The following is an 8544-nucleotide window of genomic DNA, read 5'->3' on the forward strand; positions in this document are numbered from 1 at the left end:
TGTGGAGATGGGAAGAGAAGCTTTGGTTTAGGATTCAGAGTGAAGATGCCTTTGGTCTAATAAAAGAGCTGTGTACTCGGTCGGGGAGTTAAAAGTGGATGTGATTTTGGCCCCTCATTCCTACGTCTGTAGTTGGCTGTTGCTTTTGGTGTTCCTTAGATAAGTTAGTGCAATGCGATGATCAGATGTGGACTGGGAGTTGCACAGAGGGAAGGAAACGGATGGAGTTGGGGTGCATATATGGAAAAACGCTGGTGAAAATTGGACTGGCTCTCAAGGAATGCTTTAGGGGAGGGAGATCTATTCACTTAAATTTCCTGCTCATCACCTGGAGATTAAGAGGAGTATCGTTGTGTCTGTGTGGTCAGCAGGGACAACCCCTGCTTTCAAGGCTTGGTCCTCTTTTGTGACACCTCCCTGAAAGCTCAAACCCCTTCAGCCACCCAACCCTGAGTCTTCATCCCTGCTCCCTGCCTTGCTGCCGTGAAGTCAACCTCGGTGTTCGTTTGAATACAAAGACACCTCGTTGCACTGGGACCATTTGCATCCACAAAGCTCACCTGGCACCCCCATCCCAGCTTGTTTTGTGGGACCAGCAAGGTCCCAGCACAGCCTGGGTTGGAACTGGTGCTTCGGCGGGGAAGATGCTGGGCGAATTCCCCATCCCTCGAGCCAGACGATCCCCGCGAGGAGGCCTAGCTTCAAAATGAATCGCTGGATAGTTAAACTGACTGACAGAATCATAGCTGTACCCATTTCACGCTTCATGTTAAACAAATCAAAAGTACAGTGTGTACTACATTCAATTATCCCCCTTTGAAAAAGCAAAGACCCCCCTATAAACCGTTTAAGAAAATACATCCCACTGTGCTGATATTGATTCTCCTCCGACCACATGTCTGCCAACACTGTATCAGAAAATAAACAGCTTGTAAAACCTCTCTGTAAAGGAAAAAATAATGAATGAAAAGCCATGCTTTGTATTTGTGGGACACATTCCGCTCTGGCAATTTTTGATCTCGCCATGTGCTGTTTGAACTCCAGGTTCATTACTGCTGCTGTAAAAGCCCATGCACCGAACTTTAAACGCAGGCGATGGAAAGTGGAATTTAAATCAAAACGGTCAGATGGCAAATTCTGAGCTGCTAAAAGCCACCTGCGCCCAGCCTTGCTGGTGTTGGCCCTCGGAGAGAGCACTGCTGGGAGGAAAGCAGCTTTCAATTTGCTCTCCTTTGTTTGCTCCACTCACCTCCTCGCAGACTGGAGCTCCCTTTAGCACTGCAGGACGGACCGCAGGAATGGGTTACCCCAACCCAAATTGCAAATATTCCCCCAAAAGAGCAAGGATGCTCCTGGGTCTCCGTGATGTTTAGTTCTGGGGTGCATGTCTGGGGGGAGCTGGGAGCCTGCAAACCCGAGGAAAACCCAGGTGCCACGTGGTGGAAACGGACCCTGAAGCCTTGGGATGGCCAGCGGTAGCCAGGATTGTTTAATTCTTGCCACAGCACTGGAACCTTTTGGGAACCTTGTCTCCAAAGCTCCAAAGCACTGGGATTGCTTGGGGTTTTGAGGCTTCAACCTTCCCACGGGGGGCACCTCAAGGGAAAGCAGGGGCCTGTACATCCTGTGAGCATCAATTCAACTTACAGATTGGAAGTATAGGCTCTTGTTCCTGCTTTTCTAAACATTTTAACCATTTCAGAATGTTTTTCCATCCATATCTTCTCTTGCTGCAGTAATGTTATAAAGATTTTGCTTCTCCTTCTGAGAAAGGAATTTACCCCATTCTGAATTTCAAAAAAATCCCCACGAAAGAGGAAGTCCATCTTTGGGACAGCTCTTCTGAAAATGTGCAAATGCATGTTTCTTTAACATCCTCTCTCTTAATTTATTCAGAATTTCCTTCTTCTGTTCTCGCTTCTTTTTGTGCCACCTTTTTCTAGCAGCCATGGACAAGTCGAGCTGTGTCGTTTGCGTGGCCACAGCACGCTTGCAGCTTGCCGAGTCCTGCAAGAAGACAGTTTCTTAGATTGCAAATCATGCAGAGGTTTTGGTGAAAGGGTCAATACCCGTTGCATGTTGGAGCGCTGTTATTTCACAGGGGAGCTAGGGTAGAAAGGTAGATTCAGCGACCTTGACATGTTTGCATGAAATTGCATTTTGATTTAAGTAGGGGAGGAACAGGCAGGTCCAGGTCCCAAATGAGTACCATGGTCTGCTGCCAACCAGCAGAGAGAAGAGCAGATGTCTGCAGGGTTTAAACTTTAGATCCCCAGGTCTAAGCCTGGCAGGTCTTGACTCTTGCAGGCGTTGTTATCAGATGGTCATGGTACAACCAGAGTCTATCGAGAGCAATGCTGAGATAGGCTGGATGTGGATCACGTTTCACTGGGCACTCAGTCAGAGAGGCGCTCAGCTCCCACGTCTCGCAGGCGCTGTGGAGGTGGAAAATGCATGAAATTGATTTTGAAATGTTCAGCTTCAAGTGCCAATTACAGCGGTAGCTGCATATAGCTGCCAAATCTGAATTCTAGATGTCCTCTAGGGCAGAAAAAGCTTGACACTGAATGTCTGAGCAAATGTCATCTGCATAAATGAACATTCAGGGTAGAATTTCAAGAGCATCTCAATATACAAGTTAAAAACTATTGGTGCTCGAGTGGACCTGGAAATAAACCACTAGGCTGGAGCTTCCAAGACCTGGCTGGGTTGTTCATATACCATCTGAAAAGTGTTGCATAAAAGAAATTCCAGGAGATGAACATAATGAGTATGGGAGCATTGTTGGCAATTTCAAATCCATGTCATGCCATGTCATTGGCAGAAACCAGACCAAGGAACATAGCTGTTGTCTTCATACTTGTGCTGCTACTAGACTTCGGTGTTAGGTGTCAGCAAGAAAATGAAGTATTGATGCCAGAACACAAAATATTCTGTTTTGCAAAGACAAAGAGAACCATTAGAAGAGGACCCATCCCACCACTGTAGAAGAAACTGCAAGCAACTGCCTGGTTTATTCAGTGGGAAGGTTGGGGCAGTTGTGGTGAGGCTCTTTTTCAAGGAGCTCTTACATTCATTTCACCCACTTTGTGCTCTCAACTAAAGGGGCCCATCCAAGTTTTAAGCAGATTAATTGCAACCTACCTGGGCACAAAAACACACTGACTTTGAGTTGGAGGTCTTTGGACATCTGGCATCTGGCAGTGGTGGGTGCATGCTGCTTGCCTGGCTAGAAGCAGGTGGTCTATAGGATAATCCCAGGAATAACCCTGTGGCTGTGAGATATCGGTGATGCTTGCACATATCTCTCTGAATAATTGAGAGCCTGTTTCTGCAAGGTGCAGCCGAAGTCTCCGAGTTTGCTGGCTCTGGCAGTGAATATAACAACAAACCTGACATTTGGAAGGGTTTTTTCTATAACTGATCAGCTGCTGGCATCCCAGAAATCATACTAGAGATAGGTCTTCAGGAGCGATATGAGAAAGAGGGAGGTTTGGGGTCTTAAACCCACCTAGAGAGAAAAGTGCAAAGGCATTTGAGGGAAAAAGCAGGAAAGCAGGGGCTGTAACTCACAGCTTGTTTTGTTCTATTGCTGAGTGGAGCTGAGAATAAATTCCTCCCTCCCTGGCGCTGAGGTTTTCCCAGCTCCATCTGGTTTCATCGATTCTGGTTACTTTGTCTGCAAATTCATTATAGTGTCCTGACATCTTCCTGGTACTGACAGCTCCGACCTGCAACGGGCCAGACCCTCACCTGGGGCAGATCAGCCGGTGCATTCCTCCGCGCCCAGCAGATTCGCACCAGCTGGGAACGAGGAGCCGGTGCCAGCGGTGGGGCATGCGGGGACGTCCCCGTTGCAATTGATTTTGCATGGGGGAGGCTCACGCCGTGCAGTGACGGCTCGTAGCACGATGCTCTAAATCAGCTGAGAGCTTGTGGGCAGCCTGGTCTCGGTGTAGTTGTCAGAGAAGGCAAGAGTTTACCCTGGAGGTAAGTGTGTGGCCTCTTCGTTGTTTAATTTTTAGTAAAAAAATAGCCAGGCATTTGAGGTTTCTGCAACTGGTTCCCTGTGTCATCCCCTTGTTCTGTTACGGTCGTTGCCAAATCGAAGGGTGTATGAAGAAATCTCTGTGCTCTGGTTGGTTTTAGTTTGAAATTTTGAGTATCAAGCACTGATTTTTGTTAAAAGTGGCTAGTATTTTATTAAATTGAAATTTTCTTTCCTCTTTGGTGTTGGAAAGCTAAAAAAAAAAGGCTATTGCCTTTTAATTTTTGACTTTTTCCTCTCCTGTTTCCTGTTCTTTATCGTGTCCTTCCGTGTTTTTCTTGGTGACATCAGAAAGCAAAGCAAAACACAAAATGTTCCTTTTCCTTCCACATTTAGCCAAAATGGAACATTTTGAATGGGTTCCAAGTACATTTTTTTTTTCAGAGGAGGGCAGAGTTAGACAAGGCAGTCATATATTATGTATTTTAATGGGACTGCAACAAGCAGATAGAACAACACAACAGTCTTCTGTAATAGGACGGGGGCAGCAGTCATGACCTAGAACGCACCCGCAGCCTCTGTGATATTCAGACAGGAGTTACTGTTGTGAAATTCACTTTCCAAAGGCTGTACGGAGAGGGATGAGCAAAGCACGGCTGTGTCAAGAACTGAAGGTCCAACAGTGCTGTTCACAAACTGGCCAGGACTGGGACCCCGAGGCTTGGAGCTCCCTAAAGGGCAGCGGGATGGCCCCATGTCCCTGGAAAAGCCTCATAAACTCTGCCAGAAGGAAAGCAGGGGAGGCTGAGAAAACAGCATTGCAGCAAGTGATTCCAGGGACCGAAATGAGAGTATCTGCCCCAAGGCAAATATTATGACTGTTTCTGATATGGTGTGGTGACGCCTGGAGTCTTCCTCCAGGTATTGGCAAGGCTGTGCCCGAATGTGCAGCAGATGCTGTACGCTTGGGATTTTGCTCAGCTGCCATCCTGATCAGGGGAAGATGCAGAAAACCAAGTGCCGTGAGACCTGCAATGTAATTGTCGGGGCTGGCAACAGCAGGGAGATGAAAGAGGCAAGTTAGACCAGTAAAAGTGCAACGATGAGCGCTCTCAGCTGTCTGCTTATTACAAATAGATGAAATGTCCCAATGGGACGAGGTTCAGAGAAGCAGTTTCTCAACACTTTGAAGGATGGCCCTGCAGGGCAGCCGGTTCTGGCTCCTGCAGGAGAAGAGGCTCTTCTTGGCTGACCTCTGAGCGGGTCTTCTGTGTGGCCAGGGCTCCCCAGTTGCTGCGGGATGAGGGACCTGATGATCTCCCACATGAACATGCTGAAATGGGACAGGCTTGCTTGGGTGCGAACACGCTGGGACCTCCCTGCCTCCCCGAAAAAGCGAGGTTGCTCCTTACTTTGTATTCCATAGCATATAAGCAACCCAGAAGAAATGCAGCCCTGTCAACACTTTCCTAGTGATACGAGCTTATTTTTTTTCCCTGCCTTCCCTGCTGCATTATTCACGACCGTAAAATATTCACCAGTCTCCCCTCTCCCCCCCACACTGCAAAACAAACCCCCAAACAATAATTCAAGCCCTTTTCCTTCCCATGTCTTGCAAAAGGCCTAGGAAATAAATTTCTTGCCTTGGGTTGTTTTTATAGTCAACTTTCGTAGCTAGATTTAATCATGGAGGCAAATTTCACACTGCCTTGAAATGGACCCATAAACTTAGCTCAGCATCAAATTCCTCCTTCCCCAGCCTGCCCTGACAGCTCTGCTCTGCCGTGTCCCCAGCTTCACGGGGCTCCGAGGAGGAAAGCTTCGCCACCGGCCAAACCACATTTACAGTGTTTTTCCACAAGAAAGGCCAAAGCTGTACAGATCGTGCTAGCGCTGTACGAGCTCCGCGTTGCCACCCGGCAAGGGTCGAATCCTGCCTGAGTCATCCTTCATCTGGCAGGGAGTCCCCGGCAAGCCAGGGCATTGCTCTCAGGGGTAGAAGCGGTGCTGGGGAGGCAGGGGGATGCAGCGAGCATCCACTTGGCCACGGTATGGGTTTTGTTCGCTTTGAGTGCGGGCAAGTCCATGCAATGGGAAGGAGGGAAGGTGGAAACCCAAAGTCCTGGATGTTTGCCTGCAATTGCATGGTCAGTCCCGGGGGACACTTATCCAGTGGTGTTTTATTGCGTGGGAGATGACCATACGGCACCGCAGCACCCTCTGGTTCTGACCTGGGTTGAAGGTGCTTTCCTCCTGTCCCGGGAGAGCTCAACCAGCACCACAGATGGGGAAGGAGCCCACCAAGAGGAGGGAGATTGCTGCAGTGATTTGGGTCTCACAGCAGCCTGCTCCTTTTCCTGGTTCCTGCTGTTTCCCCATCTGGGCACTCATGGGATTGGGTCTTCCACCCTCACCAGAGAGCAGAGCTGCCATCACCATCTTTTCAGAGGGGCTGCTCAACTGCTAGGTTTTGCTCACGTTCAACTCCAGGTGGATGGGATGGTGCAAAGAGAAGGTCCAACATGGGCTTGGAGAGGTGGTTCAACCCAGGCAGCAGTGTAGCTATGCTCTTGGAGCATGGACACGTCTGATGAATGCAGCTGTGGTGAAATCAGCCGCTGAGCCAGGGACATTAGTTATCGCTGGAGAAGAAGGGCACCTGTAGGACACGTTTCATCCTTTCCCAAGTTGAGCGTAGATGGGGGTGCCTGAATTGCCCCAGCAAGGGGCAATCAGAAAGAGCCTGTGGTATCTCACTGTGGTACACACCATGAGAGATGAGTCTTCCTCCATCTCGCAGACCCCAGATGAACCTTTCCAACCCATGGTGAGGTCATCTGGCCGCCTTCTTCTTTAGGCATGGGTACCTGGTTCCTGGGGGCTTTCTCCTCTGGATGACTAACAACCTTTCTGCAGTGCAGGACTCAACCAATATGTGGGAAAGGGAAGAATCACCATAAGCTCTTTCCATTAGCAGTTTTAATTTAAAATGACTTATTATCTGGGAAAACATGCCCCCATCCCCTTGGATAAACATACATTTTAATACATTGCAATGAGCAGAGGGGGAGAGATGGAAGTTTCCATTGACTTTATTTTATTTTTCTAGATTATAAAATATTTAAAATGCATAAATAAAATGCTCCATTGCAAAAATGCTGGCGTGTTTTTCCAAAGCAAGGCGGGGAATGGAGCTAAATTGAAATATAACCGTCCAGGGTGATCTCTTAAAGTGAAACCAGTTTCAATGGGATTTAAGTGCCCACAGTCTCCATGCTTGAGTATTTATGTTCTTATGGAGTGTGACACATTCTTTCCCCCCCCCCCCCCCAAATATTGCACGATATAATGAATCAGAGTCTTGTAGCCACCGCAGTGAATTTATGGTGCTACGTATGTGTCATGAATAATGCTGAAGTTTCCTGGTTTTAATTAAATCTGTTCCGTTTATGATACTGCCATGTTGCAAGAGTGCGGCAGGAGGCATTGCCCACAGGACACACCTCTGAGCCTGGGCTGTCAGTAGACACCCGTCGTGACTCTGCCTCCTCTTTGCAAGCGTTGGCTGGAGCCAGAAATAACAAGACCTCCGCTCTGTGTGCGTCTCTGTCTCTCTCCTTCTGTCCCAACACTTCTTGGTCCTAACTCTCAGGCATCTTGTGGCATCCCAAAAGCAGTATTAGATCCCTGTTGGGAAATATTACTGGCTGCAACCACATAAATAGCAAATTTTGTGGCATGGGCACATATCCACCATATATTATAATGATGTGGCCGCAAGCTCATTGTCACAGTAATGGGATTCAAACCTTCCTTGTTAGAGAAGTCTAATTTAAATGTTCCCCTTCACTGGCTTTTTGGGGAGTGTTGGTCTGACTATACTGAAGGCAGACCATCTGCCTTGCTTATCCACTGTAGTAACTGGGCCGCTGCAGCTGCAAACTTCTCATGGGTGAGTGTTTTGTAAATCATCTCCTCTCCAGAAAGCAGAAATTGCTGCCTCATTCTACTGCTGAGCTCCCATACGGATGCTGTCTCCCAGGCAGTGGCTATTCCTTATTACTGTGGCCGGCTTGCAGAACTGATGGATGACAGCTCCTGCACTGCACAGGAGCTTGGTAAATGGTAGTAATCACAGGGGATGCTCACGGTGTAATTTTCATTCCAGATGCTTTGCAAATAGGCTTCTGGGACTGCTGCAAAACCTTTCCACAGGTTGTCACAGCAGCTTTAGTGGCAGGGAATAGGTAAAATATTGCCCATCTGATAGAAATGCCCAGTTGCCCAAGAAGGCCAACGGCATCCTGGCCTGTATCAGAACTAGTGTGGCCAGCAGGAGCAGGGAGGTGATGGTGCCCCTGTACTCGGCCCTGGTGAGGCCGCACCTCGAATCCTGCGTTCAGTTTTGGGCCCTCACTCCAAGAAGGACATTGAGGTGCTGGAGCGTGTCCAGAGAAGGGCAACGAAGCTGGTGAAGGGCCTGGAGCACAAGTCTGATGAGGAGCGGCTGAGGGAACTGGGGCTGTTTAGCCTGGAGAAGAGGAGGCTGAGGGGAG

At 48.4% G+C, this 8544-nt stretch overlaps 1 protein-coding gene across 1 annotated transcript in view; it reads left to right on the plus strand.

Moving 5' to 3' along the window:
- LOC104074564 (dysferlin-like) overlaps positions 1-8544 on the plus strand; it is a 37449-nt gene that overhangs the window by 18271 nt on the left and 10634 nt on the right. The gene's annotated exons all lie outside the window — the stretch shown is intronic.

This window comes from Fulmarus glacialis, unplaced genomic scaffold (genome assembly GCF_000690835.1).
Source record: "Fulmarus glacialis isolate BGI_N327 unplaced genomic scaffold, ASM69083v1 scaffold11813, whole genome shotgun sequence".
Lineage (NCBI taxonomy): Eukaryota > Metazoa > Chordata > Aves > Procellariiformes > Procellariidae > Fulmarus > Fulmarus glacialis.